We start from the raw sequence: 12,788 nt of genomic DNA on the forward strand, positions 1-12,788 counted from the left end.
ATATTTACATTACAAAACATTTCAATTCAAACCTACAAATGTTTTCAGATGTTTGCAGTTTTCTTTCGTATAAAATATAAATTTGTTCCAGTCCTTTTGAAACGGTTCATTGCGCTGATGGTAGAAAAGTAATTATAGAAATGCCAAGAACTCAGAATGATGTTTGGAAGTCAGAAAGAGGGAGGGAAGGAGATCGATGCTCTGTTAGAGCGATGTATTAAGTTATAGATTTATGTACAAAACGTGAATATGACAAAGATGGAAAACTTAATAAAAATGTTTGTGTGTGTGGGGGGGGATGTAATAGATTTTAAAATCCAATCCTTCAAACCCTAGCAAATGCAGGAGTGAAAACACAAGGGAATAGCCTGTAGCTCACGGGCAGAGCAACCGCCCTGCACCCAGAAAGTCCTGGGTTCAAGCCCCACAGCAACCACGAGGTGGGGCTCTGAGATGCCCTTATCTAAACCCCTGGAAAGCCGCCAGCAAGTCAGCATAGAAAGAGCTGAGATAAATGGATAAAGTGTCTGACGTAGCGAAAGCAGCTTCCTGAATAATCATATTTAGATATCCTGCCCTTCCGCTTAACTGGAAATGTTACAATGTCTGGTTTATTGTATAGTATATGGAGGGCGTAAAATAAAATTATGGAACCAGACTGAAGCAGCCCAAGTGTCAACAGGCCTAGAAGAATAAGGCAAAAGGTGCAGTTTGTAAATAAAATAATTTCTTCCCAACTGAGATTAGATAAACCCCCTCCCTGATGGACTTTCCTCAAGGTGTTTTAAAGGCAGTGTTCAGGCTTCTGTTGGGTTTTATGGAGATTTTTTTAATTGCTTTGTTCCCAGCACGGTTTATTGGCATGTAGGCCACTTAGAAACACTGAGTATATAAACGCCTTAAGTATCGGAGGATATGAGGAGAGGGACTTTGTATGGCATTGAAAGAGAATTTGACACCAAGCCAGAATTGAGGGGCCATCACTAAAAAGCCCCCGTGCTCAACACGCAACTCATCTCTGAAAGACTCGTTCAGAGGAAGACTTGGAAAGAAGCAGCTGAATGTTTGGGGGAAGTGATAACACACCCACCAGCCCATCAGCCCATGTCAGCCGATGGAGAAGGTTTAATCCTGCTGGGTGCTTATGTATGCCACTACAGCAGCAAGAATGTTGATTACACAAAATTGGGAGACTGGAGAAATACCAACTAAAGAAAAATGGCAAGAAAAGTTGATGAACTATGTAGAAGTGGCAAAGATGACAGACTAAGAGAAAAAGACAACAGAGGCTTTGAAAAAGATTGGGAACCATTCATGTTATATTTGCAGAAACAAAGAAAGTCAGTAGACTCGATGGCAGGATTTAAATAAACATTCACATTATTAGCCTTAGAAAATGTTTAGAAGATAGTGAAATGCGATGGTGTATTTACTGTTGGGAAGTTGGGGGAAGCCATGGAGGGGAGGGAGGAATATATAGTAAATGTTAAGAATCTGAGATGTATGTAATGAATGAAAAATAAAAATGAATAAAAAATTAAAATAAAAAATCCTGCTGCGTGCTGTTCTACCAGCATGTTCCGTGTGTGGAATCTGCTAGCAACACAAATCACTGCAGGGATCAGGACTGAAGCCTCCCTTCATTAGCTTGTGAGCAGAGTGCTATCCCCATGGATCAACTTCTAACAGGTGGGCGGGACCGCTCACCTATCAGTCACCTGACATCGTCATGACAACCAGTGACTGGCCGGTAGGTGACTCATCCCACCTGTCAAAGTTGGCCTGTGGGTGGGGGAAAGCTAAAGATCTGCCCGGGTGGGCCAAAAGTATTCCCCACCCCTGAGATACTGGGAACCCCTTTGACGCAGAGCTGTTCCTTCGGCCTCGTCATGAGCAAAAGTCATGAGGACGTCATATGATAACTTTGGCCAAGGTGAGCCACACCCAGGCCAGTAGCAAGATGCAGGATCTGCCCCACTGATAAGGCGATTGATCATTAACCCGTGCAGCTTTGCCCCAGCCTTGACAGCTGCGAAGGAGGCAGTTAAAGGAGAGCAAAGGTTCATCTCCCAGAGCTGCTTAGATACCTTTATCTTTAAGGGCCAGGCGAAAATATATCTCTATAACTCGATCTTGAGATGACTAACATCCTATGCCCTTTTAAACGTGTTTGTGGGAATGGGGGTTATTGGTTTGCTTGTATTTGATTATGTATTTCGTGTTCTCATTTTATATTTTTATGTTGTGATCTTTAGATGAAGGGCGGTTAACAAATTTAACAATAGCTATTTTTCTAGAAAAAGAGGTGCCGGAACTCACCATGGACACTTCCCCTCTTCTCTTATAATGGCAGTGGTACCCACCTGAGAGGTGCCGGAAATCAGTTCCTGTGAGTTCCAGCTTTCGAAAAGCCCTAATAATAATACTAAAGTTCTCATCAGCTCCAGCCAGCACATTGGCAAAGGCTGCTTTTTTGACATTTAAATCAGTGGGGATGTGGGTGGCACTGTGGGTTAAACCACAGAGCCTAGGACTTGCCGATCAGAAGGTTAGCAGTTCGAATCCCCATGACGGGGTGAGCTCCTGTTGCTCGGTCCCTGTCCTGTGCACCTAGCAGTTCGAAAGCACGCCAAAAGTGCAAGTAGATAAATAGGTACCGGTTGAAAGGTAAACAGCATTTTCGTGCGCTGCTCTGGTTCGCCAGAAGCGGCTTAGTCATGCTGGCCACATGAACCAGAAGCTGTATGCCGGCTCCCTCGGCCAGTAAAGCGAGATGAGCGCCGCAACCCCAGAGTCGGCCACAACTGGACCTAATGGTCAGGGGTCCCTTTACCTTTACTAAAGCTCTTATGGGGTGTTAGGGGAGAGGTAGTACCTCTGTCAGGGGACACATTGTGGTCCTTCTGGGGTAGTTTGTCTACCTTTGGCCCCCCCACCACTGCACATTGCTTCAACTAGCTGGCTAAACCAGGTGAGGGGAGCTGATGGGTCTCAAATCCTAACTGAGTTAGGGACTCCTCCGTATGTGAAGACTGGCTCTAGCAGATTGAGCGGACAAGACCCATAGCGGGTCTGACAGTCAAGGAAGCTGTACGCTCTTCTGGTGACGTGCTTAAGAAAGCTGGAGGACTTCTTTAAATTCTTTAAACAAACAAAGAATCTATTTATTTATGCTACAACAGCGGCAAGAGTCTTGATAGCACAAGGATGGAAGAATGAGGAAACCCCGACAAAAGAACAGTGGCAAGAGAAATTGATGAATTAGGCAGAACTGCTCAAACTGACTTAGAAGTTGCGAGACAAGGACAACTGCGAGGAATGGGAACTTTTTACAAACGATCTAAAAAGACAACAAAATGAATTGGACTCCTTGGCAGGTTTTGAATAAACATCCAGAGTTTTGGATTTGGATTTGATATCCCGCTTTATCACAACCCTAAGGAGTCTCAAACCGGCTAACAATCTCCTTTCCCTTCCTCCCCCACAACAAACACTCTGTGAGGTGAGTGGGGCTGAGAGACTTCAGAGAAGTGTGACTAGCCCAAGGTCACCCAGCAGCTGCATGCGGAAGAGCGGGGAAGCGAACCCGGTTCCCCAGATTACGAGTCCACCGCTCTTAACCACTACACCACACTGGTTAAATAAATCCACAGATTTATTGGTAGATAACGTGATGAATAGATAGGCAAGGATATGTACAATTTTATAATATGCAGAGAAAATATGTGAAGGAAAACCAGGGAGAGGAGCTGAGGGAAGTCATTAGTTTGGGGGGGGAGAGGGGGGAAAACAATGTATGGTTTGATAATTTGTTACGTGGAAATTGATCAATAAATTTTTTTAAAAAAAGAAAGAAAGCTGGAGGAGCCAGCCAAATGGAGATGTCCACTGCCAACTTGGCATTCAGAGATCTCCGCATGGTCACAATTGGACCCCTGCCAGTCTCAAAATGCACCTGGCGCCTGGCTAATTTCTAACACTGCCTGAGATGCCCCAAAAGGAATCACAGATGTGGATGTGGACTGCAGCCCCTACTGATTAGTGGCAATGCCCTCCTAACTGCGTCCCTCACAAACATGCTCCCCATCACTTGCATTTCTGGGAAAGCTCATTTTCGGGAAGTGGATGAGCGGCGGCAGCGGGGGTGGGAATCATTCTTGTTTTTAAAACACAGCATTAATATCCCAGGCGCCCAAGATACAAAAGGAGCTTTCAGAGCAGCATGAATGCAGGCCTATCAGTGAAAGCAGAACTGGCACAAGTGCCAGGATAGCCTCCGAGTCTCAGATGACAGCAGATCCACTCGGGGCCAAGCAGGGCACAGACAGAGCTTGCCTTCAACTAGCTATGCCAATCTCAGTTCAGCAGCAAAAAGACAAGACCAAGGAGGAAAAGGAACAGGACTCCAGTGCTGGTTGTGTCCAGCTGTGGGTCTGCAGAGCATCTGTTTCCAATGAAGAAGAATAGAACTGTGGAGTTGGAAGAGGGTACCCGAGGGTCATCTAGTCCAACCCGCTGCAATGCAGGAAACTCAACTCAAGCATTCATGGCAGAAAGTCCTGGGTTTAACCCCTGACATCTCCGGGAAGGGCTTGGAAGAGGCCCCGGCCAAAATCTCTGCACAGCTGCTGCCAGTCAGTGTGGGTAATATTACAATATATGGGCCAACGGCACGACTCAGTTTCAAGCAACACCCTATGTTCCTACCCACAGATGAGATATGCCAACCTTACATCTCAGTCCCAACCCCATATCTGCACAAACTTATTATTCCAAAATACAGACGTGCTTTTACACTTTCAAGACTGGATGTTTTGCCATCTGCGGTACAGTGGTGCCTCGCAAGACGAAATTAATTCGTTCCGCGAGTCTTTTCGTCTTGCGATGTTTTTCGTCTTGCAAAGCACGGTCCGTCGCAACTGCGCCTCTTCAAGCGGCTTTAGGGAAAAAGCGAACAAACTCGCAAGATGTTTTTGTCTTGCGAAGCAAGCCCCATAGGGAAATTCGTCTTGCGAAGCGACGCAAAAACCGAAAAACCCTTTCGTCTTGCGTGTTTTTCGTTTTGCGAGGCATTCGTCTTGCGGGGCACCACTGTACTTGAGGGTCGGTTCCAAAAGATCCCGCCTGAGAAACGTCTTTGCCCCTGTGGAGACAGTAGCACCGAAACAGCAGCACACGTCCTGTCTTGCACTCTCTGCAAAGACCTGAGGAACGAGATCATCTCCCCACTCGTACTAACCATCCCAGGGCTCTCAAGCACTGCCACAATGTCCTTTCTTCTATCAGATCAAAATGAGCAGAGAACAGCAAAGGTTGCTAGGTGCATAGCAGGGGCAATCAGAATAAGGGCCACTAACTGACTGCTGATTCAGGACTTTAATTTATGCTCTTATATCAAATTTCCTTTTCCTCAGATACTGTAATGTTTTACTATTGCTGTGGCCATTGGCTAATGCCAATAAAGTTTTATCTCTCTCTCTCTCTCTCAGTCCCAAGCTCCTGCCCCCTCCCTTTCACCAAGAGCATTACAGAATCTGGATAACCGGCTAACGAAAATAATTACAGCTTGAAGGTTTCGCAGTTCAGTGCTCTACCGTATCCAAGCTAAATTGGCTGCATTTTTAATTGTTGTAGCTTTTCATAGGCTGTGTTCCGTCCACACTCACTGTACAGTGGTACCTCTGGTTACATACTTAATTCATTCCAGAGGTCTGTTCTTAACCTGAAACTGTTCTTAACCTGAAGCACCACTTTAGCTAATGAGGCCTCCTGCTGCTGCCGCGCCGCCGGAGCCCGATTTCTGTTCTCATCCTGAAGCAAAGTTCTTAACCCGAGGTACTATTTCTGGGTTAGCGGAGTCTGTAACCTGAAGCGTATGTAACCCAAGGTACCACTGTACTGGAAAAGTTCCACCCAAAAATAAAGTTCAGAGAAGAAATCCTTTGCTAACAAATACAATCTGGGTACTGACATCTCAGCTTTCTCAAACTGTTCTGTGATTTGCGACACAGAAAATTGCCACATCCTTGAATATGCAACAGGAAGATTTGAATGTCCTTAAAAAATAAAAAAAGCTATTGAGTACAAACAACTTTCATGACCTCTAGTCACTAGCAACCAATTCATTTTTCAAAAACCCTCCATGGAACGACTTCCAAGCTGCTAATTTTGGTGGAGGCATCCCAATTTTGCATGGAGCCCCCATCAAGACTTTCCTTCCTTCTTCTAAGCCAGAGGTTTCCAAACTGGGTAGTACCACCCCTTGGGGGGCAGCGGGAATACTTGTGGGGGGGCAGACTAAGAGGCAAGTGGGGGGCCACTGGATGTGCAAATGACTACCAGACTCTGAAAAGCTGGTGTCACTGGATGAAGTTCATTAATTTCGTTGAATTAATTACAATAAATAGTTTGGATTTTGAATAAACCTGCAATTTATTTTTACTTCTTTAAGTTTTATCATGTTGTTATGTGTCAGGGTGGGTGTCGGAAGCAGGTGAACGGTAACTCACAAAGCGTCAGTGAACTTCGTTCTTCATTCAAGGAAATAAAAGGGCTCAGGCCTAGGAAGGACAGCAACTCTTCCCAGGAAATCTCAGCCTAATGAAACAGTTGTGAGGACTGAAGGTCTCTGCCTTTCCATTGCTCCCTAAAGCTCCTCCTTCTCCAGGGTTTCCCCCAAGTAATCTGAGACTATGCTAGCATGTCTGTCTTTGCTTCTCCCTCTTCATACCTCTGATGGTACTGGGAGAGCTGGCCACAGCAGTGGGTGGGACCCCATGGCTTCTTCAGCAGCCTGAATCTTCTCAGCCTTTTGGCCTCCCTCCTCTCCAGCTTTGACTTCTGCCTCTGGTCCTTGACTGCTCTCTGTCACAGCCTCTTCCTGCTCACTAAGCCCTGTTACCCTTTCAGCTTCCAACACTTCCTCCCCCAGTCAGCTTCCTCTTCTTCCTCTTATGACATTGTTGTCCCACCAATACTTCCTGGGCTCTGAGCCTTCTTCCCTTGGGGGGGTTCCCTAGCTGGTGCCCCTACCCTTCTTCTGCATCCAACCAGTCCATAACATCAGCTTCCTTAATGGGTCATGCAAACTGCTAATTTCAGTACTGCTTTTTATAGGCTAAGGGGCACTGGGGGTGAGTTTACGGAACCAAGGGGGTGGCGGCATGAAAACATTTGGGAGCCACTGCCCTAAGCTGTTCAGCCTGTTTGGCAACCAGAGGCATTCAGATTTTGTTTCACCCTTGAACTGATGACCTGTGGAATTTGGACATTTCTCAAGTCAAGCTAGGGCTGGACAAAACTGTCTTTCAGAACACAAGGCACCTGCTCCCTACGCTGGTTACGAAAACAGGGTGGACGGAACTGGAACGATTCACAGCAGCACAACCGCGAATGCTCAGAAGAGATTACAAAAGGCAGCTCAGGGGAAAAGGTTTCTGTTGCACAAGGCTCCTTCGGAAATTACAGATGACTCAGCTTCCCTCTGCCCATACTTATTCGGGGGTTGGTTCTCCAAGGAGCAGGACCCTTCCCTCAGCCTACAAACGGGGGGAAACCGACAAGAATTACAATGGGGAGGAGGCTGTGCTTCAAGAAAACGGGTTCCTTCGTTGCTCAGCTTCTGCTCATCAATGTGAATTTCTAAGGCTCAACCTTGGGCTAAAGGCAGAGCAGCAACGTTTGAAATTTGCACCTGGCTATCGGACACTTGCAACCAAGTGGAGATGCCTGAGCGGAAGGATGGTGCCTGGCGTCTCCACCATCTGGAGGTGCATGCCTGGGGATCCTTGGATCGGGACCAATTTCATACACTAATTCCTCGTCCTGTAGAATTCCATCAGTTCTGTTTCATCTGCGCAATCAGAACGAATTTCAGGAATCGAAAAGTCCCCTTGGCCCAAAAATGGCATCTAGACATTCAGTTTTGGCGACTGTAACCCTGGTTTCAGGAGCCATTTGGCACCTAGGTTATATATCCGAGTTTCTAACACTGCTTAGCACATGGGTAGGTTTGCATACAGAAGGTCCCAGATGTGATCACTGGACACCTATGGAAGAAGAGTGTGCTGGATCAGGCCAATGGCCCATCTAGTTGAGCATCCTCACAGTGGCCAAGCAGATGCCTGTGGGAAACCCAAGGCAGGATCTGACCGCAAGAGCAACTCTCACCCCTCCTGTGGTTTCCAGCAGCTAGGATTCAGAAACATTGCTGTCTCCAATGGGGGAGGCACAGGCATCATCATCATCTTCATCATCTTCATCATCATCCTTTTATTTGTATGCCGCCTTTCCACAGTTAAACCAATGCTCAAGGCGGCTTACAATACGAAAAGATTTTCATATTTACAAACATAGCAAAGTAGTCATAAAAATAAATAATAATAAATTTTCATTTATACCCCGCCCTTCCCAGTTCAGAAAACCGGGCTCAGGGCAGCTAACAACAAATTTTAAACACTTAATTGATGCAACAAAAAAACAGCATAAAATACAGTATAAAACTTGAATAACAATAAATTCAGAATTCAAAAATGAATTTAGGGGGGAAATCCATCCAATAAACATTAGATGATCACCAGGGCTAGCTGGCTAATTTAGTCCTATTTGGGCCAGTGAGAAGATCAGGGGAGAATTAGCTGTGGGATCCCAGAGTGGGTAATCTTCATAAAAAGGGGAGGGGGAGGGAAGGAAGGGGAATAAAAGATCAGGCTAAGTTCAAGTTGAAAGCCAGGCGGAACACGTCAAAAAACTACATAACCAAACTGAACAATTTCCACATAAAGATACAAAAATTAATATCAATAACAGCAAAAACTCCTGATGAAACTTCCCCCCAAATACCCCAGTCCTTGCTGGGCAGCAGAGCAGCAGCAGCAGTTCTTATGAAGCCTTCCAGGCCCCGCCCTGGGCCAGGTGGAGAGAGGCAGGAATGGGGCCCTCAGGCTCCCAGCGGGTCTGGCATCCTGGCTAGTAGCCACCAACAGCCCTCTCCTCCATGAATTCATCTCTTTTTAAAGCCATCAAGGTTGCTGGCCATGACTGCCTCCTGTGGCCGGGAGTTCCACAGGTTAACTCTGCCCACGAATTGCCTTGAAAACACCAGGGAGCCACTATCAATTGACAGTATGCAGTCGGATGGATCAACGATCCAATTAGATGCCTACATTTCACACATTTAAAGCAGCTCCCTACCCCCAAATCCTGGGAACTGTAGCTTACCCCTCCTAGAACTACAACTCCCAGCACCCTCAACAAACTACAGTTCCCATGGTTCTTTTCTTGGGTGTGTGTGTGTGCTTTAAAGACGTGGTGCGTGGGCAACCTTGGTTTCTAAACAGGCAGCTTCCTTTGCTCGGAAACATGACGAACGTTAGCCAAGAAGAGAGTCACCCTTTGAGAAGAAGCCAAGTGCACTCTATGCACCACATGGGACAAGGGCTGCCAAATTCAGCAGAGCCCCAGAGCTATTGCGTATCAGAGCTTAGTTTCACAATCTCCCCCTTCCCCTTGTTGCTGGAGAGAAATCAGAGCGTCTTCCAAAAGAGAGAGAGAGGAGTTCACCTGCCAATCTTCGTTTCACTCCCCCCTCCAACCCCTGCTGAGGATCCCAGAGCCTGGCCAAAGGAGAGCCACTGAAAAGTTGAGGTCAGGCTCTCATTATTCCCTTTAATGAACTCCTCGCTGCCCCCAGAAGCTACGCGCAAACCGCCTGGCCATCTGGCATCCATGACCAGATGCAACATTGGAGGAGAGGCTAGCAGCCTAGACACACACACACACACACACACACACACACACACACACACACACACACACGACCCCATCTGCCACTGCTGGGCTTGGGAGTCGCCCCCAAAGTCGCCCCCAAACGCCCTCCAAAGTTGGGAAACAAAACAGAAAAAAAACCCAATCACCTCGAGCTGCCAATTTGGGTCCCCGCATGTCTTTTGGGCTAAAACTCCCAGCGGACTCAGTTTGGCAAAGGGGCCCCTTAAACTTCCAGGTGGGTCCCATTCCGCAGAAAGCTAGGACAGGATGGAGTTTCTCTGCCCCAGCTCTGAAAAACCCGACGAGGGATGCTGCCTCGAAGTACCCAAACTCGGAGTCCAACCCCGCCCTGGTCCGGGTGCGTGGACTTGTCTTGTCTTCCACATTTAGAGACCCCCTCACCGCCCAACATCCCCCTCCATCAATTTCATCTCTGAAAGTCTCTTCTCCTCCGCGTCCTCCTCACCCCCCAAGCCTGGGACGCCTCGACGCGCCTTGAAGCTTCAGCGAAGAAGCCTCCCTAACGCAGCTTTTTGCGGCCACTCCCGTCTAGGGGGCTTTGTCGCTGAGGCTGCTCCGAGCCACCTGCCCCAAACCCACGGGACCCCCCAAGGACAGAACTTGGCAGAAAACGAGCCCAGGAAGATTCTGCAGTTTCGTTAGGGAGCGGAGAGAGAGAGACGCAGAGCTGCGTTGGCGGCCGCCACGTCTGAACTTACCTGTCCTAGTTGGGTGGAGCTGCTCTGCTGTGTCCGCTGGGCTTGTTGGGCCGTCGAGGAAGCGCCGGGAGGTTTTGGGAGCCTTCGTGGGGGGGCGGCGCCCAGCCACACCCGGTGATGAGACCGCCCCCGGCCCGCCCCTTCGTCGGTGGAGAAGGAAAAGCGCACGACGGCTTACCGCTTGCTAGGCTCCGCGCGGGCGCACCGGCTGCGCGCTGCCTTGCGCAGGATGGCAGCCCGGGGGGGGGGTAAGGTCCTGCAAAACTTGTCTACTCGGGAGTCAGGCCCGGGGAGAGCTTGCTTCTTTCTCGGATTGGGGCTGGCGGGGTCCTCGAGCAGTCTGCTAGACGGTGGAGGCGCCGTCCCATCGGGGTTCACTTTGGAGCCTGGCGCGCCCTTCGGACCAGGGCGCGTTGCCTCGGAATTCTGACCCGCTGGATTGTTGTTGTTGTTGAGTCGTTTAGTCGTGTCCGACTCTTCGTGACCCCCTGGACCAGAGCACGCCTGGCACTCCTGTCTTCCACTGCCTCCCGCACTTTGGTCAAACTCATGCTGGGAGCTTCGAGAACACTATCCAACCATCTCATCCTCTGTCGTCCCCTTCTCCTGTTGTGCCCGCTGTGGGTTAGCTGAAAATATATCCAAGCATCCGCTCTTGACAAAGGAAGGGCACGAAAAGTGAGGTTCTGGCGCCCCTGACAGTGGCGTAGCGTGGGGGGTGCAGGGAGGGCCGGCCACACGGGGCGCAACATCTGGGGGTTAGGGTTAGGGGGCGTAAATCCACGGGTTAGGGGGCGCACATCCACGGGTTAGGGGGCGCAAATCCACGGGTTAGGGGGCGCACATCCACGGGTTAGGGGGCGCAAATCCACGGGTTAGGGGGCGCACATCCACGGGTTAGGGGGCGCAAATCCACGGGTTAGGGGGCGCAAATTACTTGCCTTGCCCTGGGTGCTGACAACCCACGCTACGCCACTGGCCCCTGGAACTGTTAAGAGACTTAAATTTTAAGAACACAACCGCGGGATCAGCCCATGAACCCCAATGATTTGTGTGCTGGAAAACTTGCTATAACAACAACAACACCACAGTGGTACCTCAGGTTAAGTACCGGTACTTAATTCGTTCCGGAGGTCCATTCTTAACCTGAAACTGTTCTTAACCTGAAGCACCATTTTAGCTAATGGGGCCTCCTGCTGCCGCCACGCCGCCAGAGCCCGATTTCTGTTCTTATCCTGAAGCAAAGTTCTTAACCCAAGGTACTATTTCTGGGTTAGCGGAGTCTGTAACCTGAAGCGTAGGTAACCCAAGGTACCACTGTAATTATTATTATTATTATTATTATTATTATTATTATTATTATTATTTATTATTTATACCCCGCCCATCTGTCTGGGCTTCCTCAGCCACTCTGGGCGGCTTCCAACAAAATATTAAAATACAGTAATGCATCAAACATTAAGAGCTTCCCTAAACAGGGCTGCCTTCAGATGTCTTCTAAAAGTCAGTCTTTGACATCTGATGGGAAAGGCGTTCCACAGGGCGGGTGCCACTACCAAGAAGGCCCTCTGCCTGGTTCCCTGTAACTTGGCTTCTTGCAGTGAGGGAACCGCCAGAAGGCCCTTGGTGCTGGACCTCAGTGTCCAGGTAGAACAATGGGGGTGGAGACGCTCCTTCAGATATACTGGACCGAGGCCATTTAGGGCTTTAAAGGTGAGCACCAACACTTTGAATTAGCTTTTGAGACAGGTATCTACACTTCTGTTTCTAGCTGTAGCGAATATAACGTTTTAAGTGCATTATACAAATGTGACACTAGATGGCGATGGTGAGCTTATGGCAAATTCAACATATTTTTCAAAACACTTTTTTTAAAAAAGCATTTTCACAGGGCTTTTTTTAAAAAATATGTGTCTAGATTCCACATGTGTTTGTTGTATTTCTTATGCTGGTCATTTAAAATAAGCCAAGAGATTTTTACTTTTGTGCTTGCCGTTTTCCATAGAATCCAGTGCCGGATTACTGAGTAGGCAAAGTAGGCCCTGGTTTATGGGACCCACACCCTTCAGCAGCCCTGCAACAATGGATCTAAATTGATTTATTGCAATTGTTGGTTGGTAAAATAAAAAATGTCTTAGGAGATAATTTGTGAGGCCCACCCCCCAAGATTTTGACAGCCTAGGGGCCTCCCCAGGGTTTAATCCAGCACTGATATAATCACAGAACTGTAGAGCTGGAAGGGACCATGAGAGCATCTAGTCCAACTCCTTTCAATGCAGGAATCTTTTGCTTGAACCCATG

General features: G+C 48.1%; 1 protein-coding gene and 1 long non-coding RNA gene across 2 annotated transcripts in view; one reads left to right on the forward strand and one right to left on the reverse strand.

Annotated features, from left to right (window-relative positions):
- The window catches only part of LITAF (lipopolysaccharide induced TNF factor), a 30,734-nt gene extending 20,097 nt beyond the window's left edge, over positions 1-10,637 (reverse strand). The window contains exon 1 of the mRNA XM_081889431.1: positions 10,488-10,637. The gene's annotated coding sequence lies outside the window, so the exon portion shown is untranslated. The remainder of the gene's footprint in view (positions 1-10,487) is intronic.
- Positions 1-12,788, forward strand: part of LOC309357295 — a 104,521-nt gene that overhangs the window by 18,522 nt on the left and 73,211 nt on the right. The gene's annotated exons all lie outside the window — the stretch shown is intronic.

Source organism: Podarcis melisellensis (genome assembly GCF_964234715.1).
Source record: "Podarcis melisellensis genome assembly, chromosome: 14".
Taxonomy (NCBI): domain Eukaryota; kingdom Metazoa; phylum Chordata; class Lepidosauria; order Squamata; family Lacertidae; genus Podarcis; species Podarcis melisellensis.